The 25,922-nt window shown below is 41.7% G+C and overlaps 1 long non-coding RNA gene across 2 annotated transcripts in view; it reads left to right on the top strand.

Moving 5' to 3' along the window:
- Positions 1-25,922, top strand: part of LOC142666799 (uncharacterized) — a 273,154-nt gene that overhangs the window by 123,687 nt on the left and 123,545 nt on the right. The window lies entirely within an intron of this gene.

Below are 25,922 nucleotides of genomic sequence, written 5' to 3'. Positions count from 1 at the left end.
GATAGACCGTTCAAACCCCTCGTTTATCCCGGCACTAGCCAGGATAAAGGAGGGGGGGATGCTGAGAGCTCACTAGAGCGAGGGCTTTTTACCCAATTTTGCAATGCTGCAATTTTGGGAATAGCTCCATCTAGTGACCAGCAATGGGAAATATTATAAATTAGAATCTAATTTATAATATTTCCTGACTCGTGAAAAAAATAAAAAAAATGTGAACAATGTTTAATCACCTACACACTAAAACAAACCAAACATGTTTTTCTGGCAACACATTCCCTTTAATATGGCTGTGGCTTTAACAAAAGTAGTCAGTGAGCCGATCCGGTGATCTTTCTCGGCCAATAATGTTATCTTCTTCCGTTGCCCCCTCCGAGCTGTAGTTCACGGGGTCATTCAGTGGGTGCAGTAATTCTAAGGTTATTAGATGCTTGTGCTCATAAATGACTACTAGGTTATTCTATAGATAATGTATTCTCTTTAAACAAGGCTTTTGCACAGTCTGTGTCTATGAATCAAATTTAGTCACGTTCTGTTACATCAAAATCACGTGAAAGCCTGTAGCCCTAGACATAGGTAATGCTATTATGATACAATGTACAGTGGATGCTGAGGATAACACATTTTGTACATGGTATAATGATAGCCCTGCTCAGTATTTCTCACTATTGCAGTGCTGGGATAATAAATGATCAGCAGGTTTTTGTTCCTTTCTGGCTGAATATCTACTTCTATTATTTTGCCAAAACGGACTATAAATGACGGACCCCGGCCTTGGTCTTGGAGAAACCTGCAGGAAACTACCTCTCTATATGGATGATGTGAAGGGGTGAAAGCACAGAGAGGGTATGATTTGTTTTCTATGTGATTTAAAGAAAACAAAAGCTTTCTGCTTGTGAATATAAATATTATCTGATGAAATATTCTGTATCTCCAGTGCTTAGTAATATATCACCCCCACCCTCCTCCTCCCCCTTCTAATATCTCCAGTTTAATTTCCTGCAGATCTTGGATGATGGGCACATGCTAACAAGGGGGCCATATGATTGGCAGACATTGTGATCGCAGTCCTGCTCGCATTTATCTGAGCCGTGTGAGGTGTGATGTGCAGGGGTTCGGGCCACATACAATGCTTTGATTGAATTTATCACTACGGGAAACAAAGGAGAAAAATTTTGCCATCATTCTCACAGATAAATGAACAGAGCCTTAATCTGCTTTAATACAGATTGAAACGGCTCTGTGTTTTATTTTTTTGCAGCTTGGTTGGGGATTAGTGCTGTAATTGATTCAGTAATACCTTCATTAAATCAGATTCATTCTGCGGCTCTGTGGTGAGGACACTGGCAATGTGTTATATGGTTATTCTTCCTTCTTTATATATTGATCACATGCAGAGATATTTAGGCGGTTGTATTTTATTTAATTTGCCTTGTTCAAATGTACATGAAAGCAAACTTTTTCATCAACTAAAAAAAATCCACAATCCATACTTGTATAGAGCCCAATGCTGGCTGCAGACGAGTGTGTACCACCAGTCATATTTACATGCACACAACAATCAGATATATGACCCATTGTGATTTAATGGTGTCCCTGCACATAAAACACTCTAACACTATCTATAAATGACTTGGATGAGTGCAATTCTTATAACACAATTTAACGATGTTGGTCTTTCAGATTTTTCAAACAAGGCTGATAAATTTTTCTGATTTATTCTTTGGATTTTCATTGCTGTAAACCAGCAATAAGCTAGTCATTGCCATCTAAAAACCCTAATCATTGGCACACTACTGTAAAAAAAAAACTAAAAAAGAACACTCTGACCATTAGCATCCAGTATAATACAGCCGCGTGCTGTACTTCAGTATAGGGCTCCGGTTATAACCCCAGGAGTTAGGGAGCCATTACGCCTAGAAATTTGCTGCTGGCAAATATATTTTTTGCACGGTTTAATTTTATTGTTCAGCTACTAAAACATCAAAATGTCTCCAAGAATGGTCTAACTGGTTATTAAAGTCCTGTTACGCTGCTGGTGGTGCTCAAGAAGGCAACACAATACAATCGCTGTCACATGGGTGAAGCACGCATCAACACCATTGGACGAGCGGAACCGAAGACAGTAGAAGATGGAGACAATGAATAAATAGAGTAGAAGACAGGTGAATAGCATGCAAGCAGTTAACAGACGAATAGAGAGTGGACAAGAATCACAGCACTCACCGACCCTATCTGAATATTCTCCCAGAGCAGGGTAAGACAACAGCTTGGCAGCAGACCAAATGCACAGGAAACGCAAACAAACCAGTGGAACTACTGATCCCAGGATACACATAAAACCACTATACAAAAACTAGATCGCTTAGAGGACCAACAGGTGAGGTCCCACAGTAAAAAACAAACACACAGACAGACAAGGAACAAAGTCACAAACAAGAATCTGGAAAGAGTTAGCACATGCCAGAAACCGTATAACCAGCACCTGAGTAATCCAGGCCTGAAGTATATATAGGCCCAAGAAAGGTACTCTGCCCTAATCAACCCTGCAAAGCTAAAAGATCACCAAATCCAGGTTCAAACCAAAGGCATTGCCTATCAATTCCCAAACACAGAGAAAACAGAATCAATGATTAGCAGCAGTCCTGTAACAAGTGCACTGTAAGTTGTCTACCCTTGCATTAGTTCCGATTGGGGGTCAAAATACATAATCCATGTACCGCTGAAATAGAGTAGACCCAGTTAGCGGCACTGTGTACTGGGGTTTTCTGACACTGCTGTGCACCTTTATAATTGTTCATCTGAGGGATATGGGAGTGCTATACTATTGTATTCTGCACTTCCTCCATGTCCTGCATCACAAGTACACTACTCCCAAAATTGTTCTCAGATAGTTCTTTAGTGCTTAAGCATATATATTAAAAAAACATATGCACCGTACTAAGGCTGTGATAGGGTGAGGTCCTAAAAACATTGCTTGACAACAGCACTCAATGGGACCGTTGTATCTGATTATACACTATGTTGTTATAAGTATTCAGAAAATAGTAGTGTCCATTCAGCAACTGTCCAGCCACATTCATTCACCTGCATGGCAGCCACATTAATGAATGATATCATTCCTTCTTCAGCATCATCATTTACCCTCTCATTGACTGCTGTTCTCAATCACGCACCTATTAATAGCCCTTTTGTCTTATTCATTCGCCCCATTTTTTGTCTATTCTCATTTGTTTCTCCTTCATTTAGTGCTTTATGAAGTACTTCAATTACTTTCATTGCTCATTTATTTACATTGCGGAAGCGGAGACAGTGCATAAATCAGTCGTTCTTCTCCATATTGATGGTGATTATACATTTTCTTATTCAAGCCTAACATTCATTCACTTCTTTATGGCTCCTCTAATTTATTTCCCTACTAATTGATGTCACTCCTTTATTTCCTTTAATTGCATTTTGTCAACTTATTGATATATCTCTCGGCTCCCATCAATGTCTCTTATTCCTTCTTGTAATCACTCTGCTATTGTCAACTTTACAAATGCTTGTTGTCACTGTTTTATGACAACCCAATCGTTGCTTAACTCCCAATGGTATTGGCTATATGAAAAAGCATGATGACAAAGATGTAATGTCCATCTGGTATATCAAAACGTGTGATAGTTCTAGTTGGGGACGTTGATGAATGTGCAAGGACCTTGGTGCCAAAGCTGTCCTAGGGCCCACCATTTCACCATTTTTGATGTGTAGATGTTCCACTGAATGTATCACTCGGTTCTGTAACTACATACACCAATTCAGAGACAACCCAAAAAAAATAGTGGGAGCAAAAAAAGGAAAATACCTGCTATCTTATTGTGAGTATTAGACTTAGAGACATTTTAGCATCGTACTTTCTTTTGTTTTCTTGCCATTGACCACACGATGTTTATGCACATTCCACTTATAGAGCCTCGTTTTCCTAATACAGTCCATAAATAAGGGCCCCTTAGCCCAACCAATGGTTTTGGGCCCTTCCTTATGCACTTAGTGGTTGTTTACATAGTACTTTTTAGTTATGAGGTATGTAGTGAGGGTAGAGCCCAGCATTGCTCATATTGAATATCCATTGAAAATGATAGGAAAGAATGGCACCTCCAGTAACAATATATAAACATATTTTTTGCATTAAAGCAACATTCTCATGTTCATAAAAGAAGGATAAGGAGCCCTTGCGGGGATATAATATGTCTATGTACATCCTTGTTCTGACTAGTATAAAATTATAAGGTAATATACTATTTTAAAGCTAGATCGGATAAAACTAGACCAGACAGGCCGAAACTGCACCAAATAAATTACAGTAATGCCAGCTGTATGATAAATTTTGGCGCATCTTTCTAGACATGTTTGACCCTTTTCTCTTCCTTATGCAACCATTTTGCTGGCATGCTTTACACGAATATTTTGCACTAAAACAATTGGGCACGCCATTCATAAATCTGGGGTATTTTATGACTCTTCTTAGCCATGCCCCTTTTTCAAAGCACTAGGTATAAAAATTTACAAAAATGCATACTAATAAATTATTAATAATAACAATAACAGATTTGACACACCAGTTTTTTAGCCAGAAATCTGGCACATTTTGCTCTGTAAATCCCCCGCTCTGTATTGCTTCATGCAAACCTACTTGGCCACTTTCCCTTGATTATGTTCCTGAATGCGAATCAACTCTTTATTCTGTACAAATAGCATTTTAGGAAGGACAGAGCAGTGTTGGGTTTGTTAGACTCCTGCCCTTATAAGACATAGTGGCTTAACCCCTTAATGACCAGCCTATTTTGGACCTTAATGACCAAGCTATTTTTTACGTTTTTCAATCGTCGCATTCCAAGAGCTATAACCTTCTTATTTTTGCGTCGACATAGCTGTATAAGGTCTTCTTTTTTGCGGGACAAGTTGTATTTTTTAATAGCACCATTTTTAGGTACATATTATTTATTGATTAACTTTTATAAACTTTTTTTTGGGGGGGAATAGAAAAAAATCTGACATTTTGCCACTCTTTTTTGCGTCCTAAATCTACGCCGTTTACCGTGTGATATAAATAACACAATAACTTTATTCAGCGGGTTGTTACGATTGCAACGATACCAAATTTGTATAGTTTTTGTATGTTTTACTACTTTTTACACAGTAAAAACGCTTTTTTTTCAAAATTATTTGTTTTTGTGTCTCCATATTTGAAGAGCCGTAAAGTTTTTATTTTTTCGCCGATGCGGTCGTATGAGGGCTTTTTTTTTGCGGGACGACTTGTAGTTTTTATTGGTACCATTTTGGAGTAGATGCGACTTTTTGATCACTTTTTATTACATTTTTTTAAAGTCAGTATTCACAGAAAACAGCAATTTTTCCATAGTTTTTTTTTTTTTTTTTTTTACAGTGTTCACTGTGCGGGTTAAATAATGTAATAGATTTATAGTCGGGGTTGTTACGGACGCGGCGATACCAAATATGTGTAACTTTTTAACTTTATTTTGTTTTTTTAATAGTAAAGCAGTTTGTAAGGGGACAAGATGGGTTTTCCATTTTTTTCACATTTTTTTTTTAATTAACTTTTTTTTCACTTTTTTACTAGTCCCATTAGGGGACTATAATATGCGTTTCTGCGATCGCATTTATAATACACTGCAATACTTTTGTATTGCAGTGTATTACTGCCTGGCCGTTTAACACGGACAGGTATCTGGCTAGGTCATGCCTGCGGCATGATCTAGCAGGCATTCATTACAGGCAGACCTGGGGGCCTTTATTAGACCCCCGGCTGCCATTAGAGACACAGACACTCGGCGATCGTATCGCCGGGTGTCGGTGGGGGAGAGAGGGAGCTCCCTCCCTCTCTCCAAAACCACTCAGATGCGGTGCTCGCTATTGAGCACCGCATCTGAGGGGTTAAACGTGTGAGATCTATACTAATATCGATCTCACACGGCAGAGCAGGGACGCTCCCAGCCCTCAGCTGCCTCTAGCAGCTGAGAGCAGGGAGATCTGACAGTTCCCTGCTCTGTTTACTTATTCCGATGCCGCGACGTAAAAAGTCTATGACATCGGAATAAGGCCCGTTAGTGACCGACGTAGAAACACGATGGGCCGGTCACTAACGGGTTAAGGCTATACGGCGGTACGTGGAGCCCCTACGGCATGCTACAGTTTTGTTTTTTTATTGTTGAATTCATATGGAATTTGGCAAAAAAACATTTGTTTTTCTCCATGTGAAATCATAGGGGAATGAAGGCACTGAATGGCCCCATAAAAGTCTACAGGTGTCATATCACGGCTCCATACAACTCAAAAGTTGGGCTGAGCTGTAATACCGGCAGGTTTATGAGCCCTTAACTCAGTCTGTGTTTTGTATGGTTTTTTTCATGTCGAGAAATAATTTTAAACACCTACTTTATTCTATTCAATTTGACCTATTCTGTGTGTACAGCGCTCTTCTTGTATTTATAAATGTTTTATTTCCATGGCACCTTGCTTTTCAAGGCTGTCTTATAATGTTTTTTTCCTTTGATACGGCTGTACATACATTCAGTCGGCGCCATGCGGCAGGTTGTTTTTCAACATCATCTGCACAAAAATGAAATGGCCTAAAAATATCTGCTGCTCTTTCCCTGACAGACGTGTTTCTTAATTGAGCGGATTCTGATTTGCATCCTGAGTACCCGATTTTACATCACTTTGTGCGGTATTTCCTCTTTTGCTTGTGGACCCTGATTTTAACCATTTCTTGTCTAGCAGCTACAGAAAACATCTTAAAATCTGTGCTTTTTTGACTATTTGACTCTTCTTTCGCCCTCTAATCCACATTGATGTTTCTTGAAGGCAGACTCACAGTAGGGGTATGTTCACACGTCATAAAATAAGTGGCTGAAAATTACGAGGCTATTTTAAAAGGAAAACAGCCTCTGATTTCAAGGCTTTTTTTAAGCTTATTTTGAGTTGTTTTTCATAGTGTCAATGGAAAATCAGCTCCAAAAAAATGCCTCAAGAAGTGATATGCTACTTCTTTTTACAAAGCTTCTTTTTACAAAGCGTTTTTAAAATTATTACTGTAAAAATACGCCTCATGTGAACAGCAGTGTATTTCCTATTGAAATTAATGGAAGACTGTTTGCAGGCTTATTTTAAGTGCACTTTGGAGTGTAAAATGATCCTTTTATTCTCCAAATTAGGCATGAAAATAAGCCGTGTGAACATACCATAATAGTAGTTGTAGCATGTTTGTCATTTTTTTTTGTTTGTTTAAGAGAAACCTGGGGAAGAATTACAAGGACGTTAAAACAGAAGCTTTTTACTTTCCTTGTCCTTGCCTTTTCATTATGGTACCATACTGTGTGAAGTACGGCTGGGTGAAATGGCCTAAAAATCACATCTCAAGTTTTTTCCAAATTTAAGGCCTATTCTCGATTTTTGTTGTTTTTGCAAAATGTTTTACAAAATACCAAGAGACAATTCTTTTACGTTAGGGAATTGCATGCACAGTTATTTCTTTTTTTTTGTTGTTAAATCAGTTTTTTATTTTCATAACCAAAGGTACAGGTATAAGAACAAACACAACCCATGGGTAATATAAACAAATAAAGGTCATTGGCCTGTGTAAGCAGTACATATCCAAAGGATAAGCATTTCAAAAATACAAACACGTAATACAAAAAAAGGGGGCAGGGAGTGGGTAACATGATTGTTCAACAGTACAGTTAGATGTCAAATAAAAGATATCTGGCTCACAATACAAAGGGTTCAAAATCTTTGCAAAGTATCAGAGGAAGCTTTTGTAAAATCAATGCACGCTGGACCTATAATCCAACCACGGCTACCAAATTTTTTGCAATTTCACAGGTGTATGATCTTGCCAGCTGGTCAGTTCCTCAAGACTACAAATCTGATGGACCTTGTCCAACCATTGTGTTTTGGATGGGGATCAAGCCATCTCTGTAAGTGAATTGCCCTATAGTACACCTCCACGTCCGGCAGCCCCAAACCACCTCTATCTCTCCTGTGATAGGATTTTATAAGAGAGGCGTGGCCTACGCTGATTCCACAAGAAAGAGGAAAAAAGACGCCTCACTATTACAAAAAAGCTCTTTGGTAGGTAAATTGGGACCATAGCCGTTACATATAAAAGTATCGGCAGTATATATGTTTGTAAAAGGTTTTTCCGACCCATCCAGGACATGAAGGGTATGTGATAAGAAGTAAGCTGAGTTGACAATTTCTTTAATAGCGGTTGGTAATTAAAGAGGCTCTGTCACCAGATTTTGCAACCCCTATCTGCTATTGCAGCAGATAGTTGTAAAACATAAAAAAAAGGACCAACGGTGCTGCACGGATGAACAGAAGGATGGACGACTTAGATAACCATCAGGTAAAGTTTAATGAAAGGGCTATGCGTTTCAACACCGAACTGGTGTCTTCATCAGGCCAGTTTACTTGCCCTTTCATTAAACTTTACCTGATGGTTATCTAAGTCGTCCATCCTTCTGTTCATCCGTGCAGCGCCGTTGGTCCTTTTTTTTATGTTTTACAACTATCCTTTGGACAACAAATTTTATTTGATGTGATCTGGACCTGGCAGCAGCAGCCTCATTACCACCCTTTTGATACTTTTTGTGTCTTGGACCAGGTGAGCGTTTTCTTAACAAGTTTGCTCCCTTGCCCTATCTCACTTTTACTTTGCACCATGTGGCGCCGTGTCTCTTTTTATTTCCTATTTTAGATTGCAGCAGATAGGCGCTGCAATGTAGATTACAGTAACGTTTTTATTTTTAAAAAACGAGCATTTTTGGCCAAGTTATGACCATTTTTGTATTTATGCAAATGAGGCTTGCAAAAGTACAACTGGGCGTGTTTACAGTAAAAGTACAACTGGGCGTGTATTATGTGTGTACATCGGGGCGTTTTTACTTCTTTTACTAGCTGGGCGTTAGGAATGGGAGTGTATGATGCTGACGAATCAGCATCATCCACTTCTGTTCGTTAACACGCAGCTTCAGTGCAGACACACAGCGTGTTCTCGAGAGATCACGCTGTGACGTCACTCACTTCCTGCCCCAGGTCCTGCATCGTGTCGGCCACATCGGCACCAGAGGCTACAGTTGATTCTGCAGCAGCATCAGCGTTTGCAGGTAAGTAGCTACATCGACTTACCTGCAAACGCCGATGCTGCTGCAGAATCAACTGTAGCCTCTGGTGCCGATGTGTCCTCGCTCGTCCGACACGATGCAGGACCTGGGGCAGGAAGTGAGTGACGACACAGCGTGATCTCTCGAGAACACGCTGTGTCTGCACTGCCAGAAGCTGGGCGTTCTGAAGAGAAGTGGATGATACTTCTCGTCAGAACGCCCAGCTAGTAAAAGTAGTAAACGCCCCGATGTACGCACATAATACACGCCCACTTGGACTTTTACTTTAAACACGCCCATTTGGACTTTAGCAAGCCTCATTTGCATAAATACAAAAATGGTCATAACTTGGCCAAAAATGCTCGTTTTTTTAAAATAAAAACGTTACTCTTATCTACATTGCAGCGCCGATCTGCTGCAATAGCATATAGGGGTTGCAAAATCTGGTGACAGAGCCTCTTTAAGTTTATAGAGATCCTGTAGCCGACTGGGTATTTGAACTCCTAGATATGTAATAGAATGAGAGGGCCAGGAAAAAGGGGAGTCCCGTTTTAGGTCTTGTGCCAGAGAAGGTGAAAGGGAGATATTGAGTATTTCAGACTTACTGTAATTGATTTTGAAGTTGGAGACTATCCCATACTCAGTAAAAATATTTTGGAGCCGTGGCAGGGCTTGTTACGGGTTAGTGACCATGAGGAGTATGTCATCGGCAAAAGCAGCCACTAAGTGTGTATGCTCCCCTATCGGCAACCCTTTAATAAGAGAGTCCGATCTAATTTTTTGTAAGAGGGTCTCCAAAGTCAAAACAAAAAGAGTGGGTGATAGCGGACAGCCCTGTCTAGTACCATTCGCGATGGAAAAGGAAGGGGACAATACCCCATTAACCCGTATCCATGCATGCGGTTCATGCACAGTTATTTCTTAATATATACTGATTATTAGAATGGTCCCAGTGTGTGCTAACCCTCACTTGTAAAAGGGACAATTCTGATAAACAGTATATATTATGGAATAGATGGGTATCCACCAGTCTGGGGATGGGGACAGTATTTAAGGTGTGATGGATAGGGATGGAGAGCCTTCCTTTTCAGCAAGCGCACCATTTACCGAACCCGTAGAATGACAACAAGAAGGTCCAGATCAGTCGTGATTGACAGGAACTGGAGTCTCAGGTTGGGGAACAGTTATTGCTTCTATGGGACAGAGTTCTGCTCGAGAGATAGAAATGTGTCTCACTGATAAGAGCACAATCCCATGTGCCATTTCATTTCAGTTTTGATGTACTGAAATGGCTATGAATATTTGGAATTACACTATCTTCAGATAAAATAATCTCTTCGGTTTCCTTTAAATGCACATAAATGTTTTACAAGCAACTTGTTTATACAAGACTGACATCTCAAGAAGGCTCAATTAAAAAATGCACTAGACCTGGATGGGCCGTCCTTGGGTTTCTAATTCTAGCTGATGAGGCATAATTGGAGATGTGGTTCAGCGGTGGTTGGTTTATGGCAGCTTGCCCAGTCAATGTTTCTGAACAGAATACACTGTAATGTATCTTCATTTTCTAAAGCAAATTGCACCATTGTAAATGTTCAATGTTTATTTAATGACTTCTTGAGATTGTACGTCATGGAAGTTAAAAATCACAGCAGTAAAGGGAAATCTAGTTTTATTCAACCTTTTGAAGTTTTAAATATTTTAAAATTAATTTAAAATGTAAAAAAAAAATAAAGCATTTCATTACACTATACAAATCAAAGCTTTATTAGCTAGATCATAAAGTGATTCAGTGTTGAAAATATTATACGGTAAATAAGACCATAGTCTATGCATGTATGGTTAACACTGCTGTTACAGGCTATACCTTCTAAGTTGTAGATGCTGGGCAAGAAATTCTTGTTTTAAAAGGTAGTTTAGGAGATCCTTATACCAGAATTTGCTCGTGCTACATTTGAAAAAAATCGCACCAGCGCAAACCCATTGTGAAACTCTTGCAGGTATAGGGATCACTATACCCACATGCTACTGCTGTGCAGGCTGTTGTCACTATAAACAGTTGGTCAAAGCATAACACTGAAACTGCAGAGTTACCATTAGAGGGCTCTTTAGGAAAATATCAATGTGAACAAATTAAAGGGGCTGTCCGACGGCCACCTACAAAAAGTAAATTCCCCAAACAGATCTGGAATGCTTCCCTAGTGTTAATACCTACTTATCTACCCAATAAACAGATTTTAACAGCAGTAACTTACCCTACATATAGCAGGTGAAACGCTACTTCTCTTCAGGTTTGAAGGCAGGACTTGGGCGCTTCAGAACTACATATCTCAACATGCCTTTCTCTTGTTTCTGTAGTCTAATTCACACCCTCTTTAATAAATCACCAATAGGTCTGCCCCCAGCCCGCCCACACTTGAGCACATTAGCTCCTTCCCAATAAGACTTCCCCCAATAAAACTATTATTTCATTGGCTAAGAGGTATGGAGCATACTCAGTCAGTGCAAAGACAGACAATCTTGAGTCACATACATACTGATGTGCTAGACTTATCTCTTGCGGAGAGAGCCGGGATTCAGAACATGTGACCTAAAGGAGCTGGCATTGTGACTGCTCCTTTCCTCAGCCAGCCGATATAGGTGACATGTTTGATTATGCGCCGGCACCAACATGAGTAGGAAGCTGTGTCAGTGCGTCATCCGTTAAGTTGAAACTACTGAGCTCTTGGATCACTTGACCGGGGTTCTGTTTGTCACTTCTGGACATAAATAGAAATTTATCACTATTGGAAAGTAAGTTTATATCTATAAGGTTAATAAGCAGGAGTTTGGTTTCTCAGGATAACCCCTGTAAGAGAACTAAATGTACTCCAACAGCTTATTTAAAGAGGCTCTGTCACCAGATTTTGCAACCCCTATCTGCTATTGCAGCAGATAGGCGCTGCAATGTAGATTACAGTAACGTTTTTATTTTATTTTTAAAAGCATTTTTGGCCAAGTTATGACCATTTTTGTATTTATGCAAATAAGGCTTGCAAAAGTCCAAGTGGGCGTGTTTACAGTAAAAGTCCAACTGGGCGTGTATTATGTGCGTACATCGGGCGTTTTTACTACTTTTACTAGCTGGGCGTTCTGACGAGAAGCATCATCCACTTCTCTTCAGAACGCCCAGCTTCTGGCAGTGCAGACACAGCCGTGTTCTCGAGAGATCACGCTGTGACGTCACTCACTTCCTGCCCCAGGTCCTGCATCGTGTCGGCCACATCGGCACCAGAGGCTACAGTTGATTCTGCAGCAGCATCAGCGTTTGCAGGTAAGTAGCTACATCGACTTACCTGCAAACGCCGATGCTGCTGCAGAATCAACTGTAGCCTCTGGTGCCGATGTGTCCTCGCTCGTCCGACACGATGCAGGACCTGGGGCAGGAAGTGAGTGACGTCACAGCGTGATCTCTCGAGAACACGCTGTGTGTCTGCACTGCCAGAAGCTGGGCGTTCTGAAGAGAAGTGGATGATACTTCTCGTCAGAACGCCCAGCTAGTAAAAGAAGTAAAAACGCCCCGATGTTCGCACATAAGGGTATGTTCACACGTAGTCAACAAAAACTTTTGAAAATCCAGAGCTGTTTTCAAGGGAAAACAGACCCTGCTTTTCAGACGTTTTTTTACCAACTCGCATTTTTCGCGGCGTTTTCACGCCGTTTTCGCAGCGTTTTTTACGTCCGTTTTTGGAGCTGTTTTCATTGGAGTCTATGAGAAAACGGCTCCAAAAACGTCCAAAGAAGTGTCCTGCACTTCTTTTGACGAGGCTGTATTTTTACGCGTCGTCGTTTGACAGCTGTCAAACGACGACGCGTAAATAACAGGTCGTCTGCACAGTACGTCGGCAAACCCATTCAAATGAATGGGCAGATGTTTGCTGACGTATTTGAGACGTATTTCCAGACGTAAAACGAGGCAAAATACGCCTCGTATACGTCTGAAATTTGGCCGTGTGAACATACCCTTATACACGCCCAGTTGGACTTTTACTTTAAACACGCCCACTTGGACTTTTGCAAGCCTCATTTGCATAAATAACTTGGCCAAAAATGCTCGTTTTTTAAAAATAAAAACGTTACTGTAATCTACATTGCTGCGCCGATCTGCTGCAATAGCAGATAGGGGTTGCAAAATCTGGTGACAGAGCCTCTTTAACTGTGGTCCATGAGCATTGTTTTCTGGATGACTCCTCGCATGTGGGGAGTAGTATTGCTTACCAACTTATGTCTGATCTATTCACATGAGATGCATCCATATGGATGAGCATATATAAGCAATGGAAAGGAAACTGTTTGCCTGTTATTGTTATAACAGTGCTATGTTGTAGCATGTTTTATAAAACATAAATATTATATAAATTTGTTAGTGCATGTATAAGGCTACATTCACACGAGCGTATCAGATTCACACGTGTGAAAAACGCGTATGAATCTGGTCCGTATGTGTTGCGTTACTGCATCTATTCTTTGCGACTGGCATGCGTTATTCACGCACTAGCAAAGTACGTATTTTTTTAAATTATTATTTTCAATTGAATTGATGCGTAAATGACGCACAGCACACAGATGTGCATCCGTGTTCTGTGCGTGATTTTCACGCACCCGTTTACTTCAATGGGCGATAGGTGCGTGAAAAACGCACAAATATAGGACATGCAGTGAGTTTTACGCAACGGACGCGCTGCGTGAAAACTCCTGCATGTGTAAACGGCCCCATTGAAATCAATGGGTCCATGTGCTGCTGCCCTAACTGAATTAATAATCTTAATAATATATATGAAGCCAAAAATAGAGGCAGCACTATTCTATCTATCTATCTATCTATCTATCTATCTATCTATCTATCTATCTATCTATCTATCTATCTATCTATCTGTCTGTCTGTCTGTCTGTCTGTCTGTCTGTCTGTCTGTCTGTCTGTCTGTCTGTCTGTCTGTCTGTCTGTCTATCATAGCTGTAGGGGAGTTTCAGTATCTACAAGGGGGAGCAGTGCAACGTTATTTACAAGGGGTAGCTGTGTGTGGCACTATCTACAAGGGGGTGCTGTGTGGCACTATCTACCGGGTGCACAGCTACTGAGGGGCACTTTTATTGTGTCGAGCACTGAGGGGTCATTATTACAATCTGGGGCACTGTGGATTACGAGTTTGTTTAGAGGATGAGGTATAAGTGGGGAGGGTGCTGGAAAAGCGAGAAATTAACATGTCTGTGTGTCAAATTCTGTAGAGATGAGTCGTGAGTCTGTGGAATAAGGCCCCATGCACACGACCGTGCCCGCAATCACGGCCCGAGATTGCGGGCACGGCCGGCCGCTGACTGACAGCCGCATTTTCGGGCCGTGCTCCCATACAAAGTATAGGAGCACGGCCCGCAAAATGCGAAAGAACGGACATGTTCCATAATTCCCGGAACATTTCCACGGCACTGACACCCTTCCGTAGTGCTACGGAAAGGTGTCAGTGTTCAATGAAAGTGAATGGCTCCGTTTTTGCGGACCGCAATTGCGGTCCGCAAAAACTGAGGTTTTTTACGGTCGTGTGCATGGGGCCTAAGTCGTCACAGTGGTCTGGGCCGGATGGAGAAAAAAAAAAGGAAAGTGAACGACTAATCAGAGAAAACATCATCTAAGTTATCGGGGAAAGCTACAAGCGGAGCTGTGATTGGTGAGTCACTCCTAGCACACTGCACAGTGCACAGGAAATGATTTTGTAATGTGTCCATAAAAATTTTGGTCTGTCCGTGATTGTTAGCTCAGTTGTCCAGAAATTTCTGAAGTGGAGGTTGGAAACCCTGTACATGGCTGGGACATGCCGTTAGAACCTATTAGTTGTGTCAGTCATAAATAGAAGCTCCTTTGCATGGTTAGCGGCTGCCTGGCTTGGGATAGAGAAACATAATGATAATATATTCCTCTCTCCTTTAACCCCTTAAGGACGCAGTCTAGTTTTGGCCTTAAGGCTCAGAGCCCATTTTTCAAATCTGACATATTTCACTTTATGTGGTAATAACGTTGGAATGCTTAAACCTATCCAAGCGATTCTGAGATTTGTTTTCTCGTGACACATTGGGCTTCGTGGTCGTGGTAAAATTTGGTCGATATATTCAGTGTTTATTGGTGGAAAAATTGCAAAATTTTGAGAAAATTTTGAAAAAATAGCATTTTTTAGAACTTAAGTGCATCTGCTTGTAAAACAGACGTTTATACCACCCAAAATAGTTACTAGTTCACATTTCCCATATGTCTACTTTAGATTGCCATCATTTTTTGAACATTCTTTTATTTTTCTTGGACGTTACAAGGCTTAGAACATAAACAGCAATTTCTCATATTTTTAAGAAAATTTCAAAAGCCTTTTTTTTAAGATACTTGTTCAGTTCTGAAGTGGCTTTGAGGGGCCTATGTATTAGAAACCCCCATAAAACACCCCATTTTAAAAACTAGACCCCTCAAAGTATTCAAAACAGCATTTAGAAAGTTTTTTTTTAACCCTTCAGGCATTTCACAGGAATTAAAGCAAAGTGGAGGTGAAATTTGCAAATTTCATTTTTCTTGCTGAATTTCAATTTTATTAAATTTTTACCAGAGAAACACTACTAAATATGTATTGTCCAGATTCTGCAGTTTTTAGAAATGTCCCACATTTGGCTCTAGTGCGCTCGTGCACTAAAACACAAGCCCTAGAAGCAAAGAAGGACCTAGTGCATTTTGAGGCCTCTTTTTTATTAGAATATATTTTAGGCAGCATGCCAGGTTTGAAGAGGTGTTGTTGAGGTATCAAAGCAATGGAAAGCCAACAGAAGTGACCCCATTTTGGAAACTACACCCCTCAAGGAATTCATTTATGGTGGTTGTTATCATTTTGACCGCACAGTTTTGTCACAGCACCTATTTGAATTGGGCTGTGAAATGAAAAAAATTTAATTTTTCCCAATAAGATGTCATTTTTGATCAACATTTCTTATTTTCACAGGGAACAAAATACCCCATTTTGTTCCCCAAGTTGTCCTTAGTGCGGCAATACCCCATTTGTGGTGATAAACTGCCGTTTGGGCCCATGGCAGGACTCAGAAGGAAAGGACCACCATTTGGTCTACTGAAGCTTTTATGGTGCGAAGTCATGTATGCAGAAGCCCCTGAGGTACCAGTACAGTTGAAACCCCCGAGAAGTGACCCCATTTTAAAAACTACACCCCTTAACACATTCATCTAGAGGTGTAGTGAACATTTTGACCCCACAGGTACAGTGTAAAAGATAATGCGCAGCAGATGGTGCAGAGTGAGATTTGCAATTTTATATATATATATATATATGGCATGTCAGTGTCCGATATAGGGTGCCCAGCATGCGCCACCGGAGATCCACACCCCTTAAATTGTAATGTGGGTTCTCCTGGGTACGGCAATACCCTACATGTGGCTGTTATCAGCTGCCTGGGCACACGGCAGGGCTTAGAAGGGAAGGACCACCATTTGGCCTACTGGAGCTTTTCTGGTGCTAAGTCATGTATGCAGAAGCCCCTGAGGTACCAGTACAGTTGAAACCCCCGAGAAGTGACCCCATTTTAAAAACTACACCCCTTAAGACATTCATCTAGAGGTGTAGTGAACATTTTGACCCCACAGGTACTGTGTAAAAGATAATGCGCAGCAGATGGTGCAGAGTGAGATTTGCAATTTTATATATATATATATATATATATATATATATTTATATATACATATATATATAGCATGTCAGTGTCCGATATAGTGTGCCCAGCATGTGCCACCGGAGATATACACCCCATAAGCTGTAATGTGGGTTCTCCCGGTTACGGCAATACCCTACATGTGGCTGTTATCAGTTGACTGGGCACACGGCAGGGCTCAGAAGGGAAAGATGAGGGGGATAAGCTGTGCGGAGTGCATCACGGTAAATTAAAAATTAAGAAATGTATGATAAATTCGAAAACAATCTTTCATACAGAGCCCTGGTTTTTCGGGACACGTGTCGCATTGGTATATTGTTTCCCTCCTTATCCCCCTCTTTGAGCAGACTCTGCACCTCTTTTGACTTTTTCCCTTCTTGCCAGTTTGGGGAACTTCTCCTGGAAAGTGTTTCCCTGGTACGATGTGGCCTCGCTTCCAGAAGTACTGAGTGCTCCCTCATCTTGGTCCCTAAAGATTAGGTTCTTGATAACCACCTCTTGAAATTCCAGGAAAGTTCCCCTCTGGCCTGCACATTGACGTAGCACGTACGCATTGTACAAAGCCATCTGTATGATGTACATGACCAGCTTCTTATACCACACCCTCGATTTCTGCATGGCGCTGTAGGGATTCAGGACTTGATCTGACAAGTCAACCCCTCCCATGTAGTCCAGGATGCAGTCTGGTTTGGAGTTCTCTGTACTGGTACCTCTTACTGGTACATGGGTACTGGTGTGGCCATGTATTGTTGTCAATACAAGGACATCTCTCTTGTCCTTGTACTTCACACACAATATGTTGCTGCTAGAATGTGCCCTTCTCTCACCCCTTCTGAGTGTTTGCCCAAGCAGAGTCTTAGGGAGGCTTCTCAGATTTTTTTCTAGCAGTGCCGCATGCCGCAGTACTTCTGGAAGCGAGGCACTTGAAGAGTGGGACGCTGGTATAAAAACTATCCAGGTAGAGGTGGTTACCCTGATCCAGCAGTGGGTGCACTAAATCCCACACAATTTTTGCATTAGTTCCCAGTAAGGGGGGGGGGGCATTCTGGGGGCTGAATACTGGTGTCCTTCCCTTCATATATCCTAAATTTGTAGGTATACCCTGATGCACTCTCACACAGCTTATACATCTTCACGCCATACCTTGCCCTCTTACTCAGCAGGTACTGGCGGAGTTGAAGCCTCCCTTTAAAATGTACCAGGGACTCATCAATAGAAATACACTTCTCGGGGGTGTATGCATGGGCAAACCGGGCACTGAAATGATCTAATAGGGGTCTCAGTTTGTACAAACGGTCAAAACTGGGGTCATCTCTGGGTGGGCACTGCTCATTACCCGTATAATGTAGGAAGCAAAGTATTGCCTCATAACGCATCCTGGACATGGCCATACGGTACATCGGGGTGTGGTATAAGATGTCCGTGCTCCAGTAGGTCCTAATGGACGGCTTTTTCAGAAGCCCCATGTTCAAGTGAAGTACCCAGAACTTGCCCAACTCTGCTGCATCTACAGGGGTCCACCTGTGGGATTGGGCATAAAATTATGTGGGGTTCTTAGTAATATACTGTTGGGCATATAAATTCGTCTGGGAGACCATAAGATCTATAAAGTCATCAGTGAAGAAGAACTTGAAAAAGTCCATTTCACTGAGCCCTGCCGTATTAAATTTTATCCCTGAGCTGCCCGTGTACTCTGGGATTTGGGGCTCATAAATGTCTGGTGTGGGGGTCCAAATGGGGTCCCTTCGCTCGGGGGCTTGAACTGCGGCGGGGTCATTTCGCTCGGGCTTCAACTGTAGTGGCGGTCCTGGGGCGTCTCCTAGGGGGTTCCTCTTCTTCATCACTGGATGAGGAGGTGGATAAATAAAACAGAGTCTCACCATCCGACGACTCTGTGTCGGAGGCAAGAAATGAATATGCCTCTTCGGCACTAAATGTCCGTTGGGACATGTTTGATTGCTTCCCTAACTAGAAGCAATAGGTTGCTACCTAAACCAGCTCAAATAATTAGTGTTTTTATAGAACGAGTGGGCTTCCCTGAGACTAAACCTAACTAGGGCTCGGGTTCCGAACACTAAACCTAACTAGATTTTATTTGAACTTCCCTGAGACTAAATCTAACTACGACGACTATTCCCTGACACTAAACCTAACTAGATTATTCCGAGCTTCCCTAACACTAAACCTAACTACGGTGACGGGTGCCTGACACTAAACCTATCTAGATTATTCCGAGCTTCCCTGACGCTAAACCTAACTACGGTGATGGACCCCTAACGCTAGATCTAACTACGGTGACGGATTCCTGACGCTAAATTCCCTAACGCTATACCTAACTACGCTTTTTGACGGTTCCCTGACACTAACCCTAATACTAAACTAACCAGTTAAATTGTCTAAATTAACAGTTTTTTTTTATTTTTATGTTTTTTTTCGTTTTATATGTTTATAAAGAAAAAAAAGAAAACATAATCCCCAGGGACCAAGAAATTGGTCCTGAAGACTAAGAAGTGGTCAGTGATAGGAGATCACTTACCAAAAACGTGGGGGGAACACAAGGAGGAAGGGTACAGGATTGGGTAGTGGATGGGAGAGGTGGGATGCCGAAAAAAGTAGTTTTTTAGACTTTTTTTTTTACTTGCTCTTCTCTCTGTCTCTTCTCACAACCGCTCTGTACGCCTCGCTATCTCCAACAGAGGCGTTCAGGGCGGGTGCGGCAGAATGTGATGTCAGGGAGAGGAAGTTTAGACGTCGATCGCCACTATTGCACAGTTACTCACTGACCAATAGTGGCGATCGTGGAGGCGGGACCATCGCGACAGGTCCCGGCGTATTGAGCTGTGATAGCCTGCTGTCGGAAACAGCAGCTGTCACAGCTTGTGCACGCGCCGGTGGAAAATGGCGATGCATTTTCCCTGCGACATACTATTCCGTCGCTGAGCGCGAATGGGGCGGTCAGCGCGATGGAATATTACGTCGCTGAGCGTTAAGGGGTTAAGAACGAGGTCAGCATTAACTTAAATGTCTTGTAAACAAAGCAAAGGAAACACAATAATGGACCTGTAGACAGATCTCCCACAATAAAAAATAACGAAAGGTCCTCAATCCACATTAGATGCACCGATTGCGGGACTGGATGACCATCTAATGTGTATGGTTGCCTCTCGACTCTCTCCTCGACAGATAATGCCAGGGAAAGAAGGATAAACGTGTTGATTTTTAACGCCTGACCCTATTGTTCTCAGGGGAGATAATATGCTGCCCGAGGTTCTGGCACTGGCGTACTCCCCATTGATAACACGTGCTTACACAGCCGAACCAAGCGTGAATGTGTACAAGGAGTTTGTTAGGAAAACCTGTTGAAAATCTATGGCCACCTTAAAAGCTATGTAAAGTTTCGAAAGGCGTTTTTTAGAAAAAAAAAAGTTTTGTTTTCTAAAAAAAAAAAAAATGTTAATCAGTGTGATTGGTGCAACTTTTAGTCCCACGGACCTGACGGTACAGGATTCCGCATAAGATACAGCTGCTTTTTATAAAGAATGCAGAGCAGCTGTATCTCAAAAAGTAAAAATTATTTTTAATAAAAACTAATTATAAAGTTTCGCAAAACACACTGACCATTTTTATTAAAAAAAATAATTGCTTTTAAAGGTGTACATAGCCTTTAAAGGCAGCTGCTTTGTATCCTGTATGCAGAGCAGCTGTATCTAGCGCTGACACCTGAATCAGTCAGGTCAGCGGAACTGACAGGTTCAGTGACAGTGAGACACACAGGTTGCACCTGTTATCGATCACATCTAAGTTATGTCAGACACGCAGGACCCGCTGTTGCAAAGCAACTGTATCTAAAAAAGTAACAATAATTTTTCATAAAAAGTAACTACAAAGTTGCACCAAACACACTGATACACTGTTTTTTTTTGTTTTTTTTTTAAATAATCGTTTTCAAATGTGTACATAGCCTTTAAGTCCCTGTAGTTGCCACAGTTAAATTTTTCCCTTTCATACATTGCACCTGCACCGCATCCTCCTTGTCCCTGCCGGGGTTTTTATAGGACTTGTATTTAATGCTACGCCTCTGTAACTTCCATCTGTTATGTATTCACCTGTTCATTAAATGCTTTGTATTTCGCTGCCTCATTACTCAGGGCTCTGTGAATGCATTAAGTAGCTGTGACCATATTACACAAAAAATCTGACTTGTTACCTTCATTACTGAAGTAAAATGTGCAAAAAGCCACTGAGCCTTCTTCCGGTGCTGTCGATGTAGTCTAATTAGAAGACGCTTTAGAAGCTGTGAGTGGTGAACACAAATAAAGATGAGAATATATTGAGAATGAATAATCAGGAGCTGCTAATCGTTTAATAGTGGATTATTTTCCCCAGACACACTTAATCGTCCAGAGAAATCCTCCTGTTCTTGCGGTTTGACAGAATATAGACTGCAGAAGCATTTGGTGCTTGTGTGACTATATAAAAGAATTGGTGTCAGACGGGCCTGCTCTAAGTGGTAAAAACTTAAAACAGCCTGTTCTTGATAATGGAAGCATCGGGGAGGTAGGGGGCTGGATGGGGCCTCCTGCCGCTAGGAGAAAAGAGGTGACATTTCCCATAATCACGCAGTCGGTTTACAACTAACACATAAAAGAGATAGATGCATCTGTGGCTCGACTGTGTGATAGACTGCAAGTTCACACATTTAACAACCAACAGGACATCTGAAGCGCAGGACTGACTTTGACTTATAGATGACATTTAACAGCAAGAGTTATTTTAGGACCAGATCACCTAGTAATAAATACTTTGATCTGTAATCTATTAGCAACGTCTTGAGTCAACCTATTAACTTGATCATGATCATAATTATTTAAAGACAATAATTTAAAACACATTTACAGTGTTGAGGTACACAGCTATTCTGTGTCACCAGAAACCTAGATCCATGTCTCAGATACTTATGTGATGTTTGTCATTTAGCAGATTTCTATAATTTCATACAATTAGTAGCTGGTTACATTAATATGCAAGAAATGATTATATAGGGATATGCCTTGTGATTAGCGTCTTCCAATTTGATTAATGTAACCATTGTAATCAGATACACCGTATGGGTCATAGTATGTAATTGTATGAATCAACACCATTCACCATTGAAGGATTATTCTACAATTGAAGTCATTGTAAATCAGGACTAACAGAGCTATAATCTCATTAATAAATTATTTGCATCAAATAAATACGGCAGAGCATGTGGATTTGTGACAGACGTATATTGACTAAATATTATATGCGGATTATAATAATGTCTTTAAAGAGGTTGTCTCATGAAGATAACCGCTCTTCATATGCCTTCTTAATAATAAATGTTAAAAAAAAGACATGGTCTACTAAGCATAATAATGTGACCTCTTGTGGGTTCCTACTTTAAAACAGGTTGCAGGAGCATCCAGTGACATTGCAACACAGCACCTGCAGGGGGAGCAGCCTAAAAGTGCCCTCGCTGTTAGGCCTTAGGCCTCATGCACACTTCCATCACCGTTTTCTCGGCCGTTTTTGACGGATCTGTGTGTCCGTTTTTTTCCGTGTGAACTCTGTTTCCGTTCCGTGTTTCCGTTTTACACGGACGTTTTGCTTCCGTTTTTCCGTTTAAAAAACGGATGTGAACTTCATTTGAACCTGTCACATGTCCCAGGAAACACCCATAGAAAGTTTACAAGAAGTTTTTGGTGCTGTTTTCTGCAGCTTTCAAAGCATAGAGAACAGTTTGAGATTACTCTGCTTGGCTTACTTTGTTTTTTTTGGGTGTTTTCGAGTGAATATGAGCCTATCTTCAGGAATGAATGTTTACTGTAGTCTGTGAGTCTGTGAACTTTTGCTCACCCAGCCGTTGCTATGGCAACGGATCCGTCAAAAACGGACGGCACACGGAAGCCTTCCGTGTGCCATCCGTTTTTTTCCCTGACCCATTGACTTCTATGGGCCACACGGTCACTGAATCACTGAGCAAAGTAGGACATGCTCTACTTTGCACGGAACGGAACAACGGATCCATTTAAATAACTGAAGTGTGCATGGGGCCATTGAAATGAATGGGTTCAGGGTGCTATCAGTGACAAAAACGGATAGCACCCTGAAGGAAAAAACTGAAGTGTGCATGAGGCCTTAAAGGGTTTTTTCCAGGACTTCTATATCGATGACCTATCCTTTGGATAAGTCATTATCAGATCAATGGGGGTCTGACTCCCAGCACCCCCACTAAACAGCTGATTGAAGGGGCCGCGGCACTCTTAATTGCTTACAGGCACAGCTCTGTACAGTCAGTAGTGACTGTGCGTGGTACTGCAGGCCTTTGTGGCTCAGTTCTATTTGTGTGAATGGAACTGTGCTGAAGACTACCGACTATATGGTGCTGTGCCTGGTAAGCAGTGAAGAAACCGCATTGCTGACAATTCTCTTCAATCAGCTGATCAGTGGGGGTGCTGGGAGTCGGACCGACAACGATTTTCTATTGATGACTAATCCTAAAGATAGGTCATTAATATCAAAGATTCGGAAAACCCCCTTAAGCCTTTCCCTTGGCACAGCAAAAGAGACCTAGCCCCACACACATATAAACAGATCAAAAACTTACCTCTACTTGTAGCCTCAGTTTTTACAGTGAGAGCAAGTAGGTGGAATAATAGTACTAATAATAATAATAATAATCTTTATATAGCGCCAACATATTACGCAGCACTTTACAATTTAGAGGGAACATGAAACAAACAATATCAGACAATACATAGTGACAAAGTTAATATTACAATTCAAACCAGAGGAGTGAGGACCCTGCTCACAAGAGCTTACAATCTATGAGGAAATAAGGGGGGACACAAAGTGTAACATTGTTTGTTCTGTACAATAGTCCAGCCATTTTTTTATACACATGGGTGGTACACGTAAAGCTGCATGAGCCGGTCACCAGCCAGTATCCGTGTATGACGGACATGAAGAGAAGGAGTGTGAGGGAATCTTATTCTGATTACTAATCTAAAAGGGGGGCCATGGAAAGGAGTCAGATTAGGGAATGGTATAGGCCGGTCTAAATAGATGTGTTTTCAGGGCACGTTTAAAACGGTGGATATTGGGAATTAATCTGATTGTCTGGAGTAGTACATTCCAGAGGACTGGTGCAGCACGAGAAAAATCTTGGAGACGGTTGTGGGAGGTTCGGATAATGGAGGATTTTGATCTAAGGTCATTGGCAAAACGTAGAGCCCGAGTAGGGTGTTAGACAGAGATGAGGGAGGAGATGTAAGGAGGTGCAGCACTGTGGAGAGCTTTGTGGGTGAGAGTAATAAGTTTGAAATTTATTCTGAATGGGATGGGCAACCAGTGCAGTGACTGGCAAAGATTAGAGGCGTTTTTTGTAGCGGTTGGTCATAAATATGAGCCTGGCTGCTGCATTAAGGATAGATTGGAGAGGGGTGAGTTTAGTGAGGGGAAGACCGACTAGTAATGAGTTACAGTAGTCAAGACGAGAGTGAATCAGAGAAACAATGAGAGTTTTGGCTGTTTCCTCCATAAGAAAAGGGCGGATTCTGGTGATGTTTTTGAGGTGAAAATGACAGGAGCGTGAAAGTGATTGAATGTGAGGAGTAAAGGAAAGATCTGAATCAAAAATAACGCAGAGACAGCGTGCTCGCTGCTTAGGAGTTATGATAGTGCCACACACAGAGATGGAGACATCAGGTTTAGGGAGGTTAGTAGATCGTGGGAACACAAGGAGCTCAGTTTTAGAAAGATTGACTGATCCCTGAGGAACCCCGATAGCAAGTGGATAAGGAGAAGAAGTAGAATCAGCAAATGACACACTGAATGAGCGGTCAGAGAGATAGGAGGAAAACCAAGAGAGAGCAGCGTCCTTGAGGCCAATAGAATGGAGCATGTTAAGTAGGAGTTTGTGGTCTACAGTGTCAAAGGCTGAAGAGAGATCCAGAAGAATCAGGAGAGAGGATTTACCGTCCGATTTAGCCGCCAAGAGATCATTTGAGACTTTAGTAAGGGCAGTTTATGTGGAGTGTGGAGTGTAGAGTGCGGAAACCAGGTTGTAAGGGGTCTAGAAAGGAGTTAGCAGAGAGATAGCGGAAAAGGCGAGAGTAGAGTAAGCGTTCCAGGAGTTTGAAGATGAAGGGCAGATTAGAGACTGGCCGGTAGTTAGCAGCGCTGGATGGGTCAAGAGTTGTTTTTTTCAGTAATGGGTTTATAATGGCATGTTTAAAAGAGGAGGGAAAGATACCAGAGGAAAGAGAGAGGTTAAATATTTTAGTCAGTTGACTAGTGACACCTGGGGAGAGGGACTGGAGGAGGTGTGAGGGGAGAGGGACTGGAGGAGGTGTGAGGGGATAGGATCACTAGGGCAGGTAGTAGGACGAGAAGAAGAGAGGAGCCTGGAGATTTCTTCTTCTGTTATTGGGTCAAATGCTGAAAGTGAAGAAGAGGGAGGGAAGGGGATCGATGTTACTAGGGGACTGGGAGATATCATGCCGGATGTTGTCAATTTTAACTTTAAAATAAGTGGCCAGGTCTTCAGCACTGAGATCTGTAATTGGCGTTTGCACTTTAAACTAAGGAGGGAGTGAAAAGTATCAAAGAGACGTTTTGGATTATTAGATAGTGTGGAGATGAGAGTAGAGAAATAGACTTGTTTGGCGCGGAGAAGGGCAGAGTTGTAAGTTTTGAGCATAAATTTGTAATGGAGGAAATCTGCAGCCAATTTTCTCCAACAGTCGTTCGGCACATCTCAAGCACCGCTGAAGAAAGTGGGATTGAGGCGTGTGCCAGGGTTGTCTTTGTCGGGTGGTTAGGAGTGTAGGGGGGGCTGCTTCATTCAATGCATTTTTGAGAGTGTTATTGTAAAGTTTGGCAGCCAGATTGGGACAGGAGAGGGAAGTGATAGGGGACAATGAGGACTGTAGACGGTCGGAGTTGCTGAGTGTTGATGGCATGTAGATTTCTGTATGTCTGATACGTAGGCATGACCTGAGGAGGCAG

Source organism: Rhinoderma darwinii, chromosome 13 (assembly GCF_050947455.1).
Source record: "Rhinoderma darwinii isolate aRhiDar2 chromosome 13, aRhiDar2.hap1, whole genome shotgun sequence".
In the NCBI taxonomy this organism is placed as follows: domain Eukaryota; kingdom Metazoa; phylum Chordata; class Amphibia; order Anura; family Rhinodermatidae; genus Rhinoderma; species Rhinoderma darwinii.
Note: the sequence above shows the minus strand (reverse complement) of the source record. Positions and strands in the feature narration are given on the sequence as shown.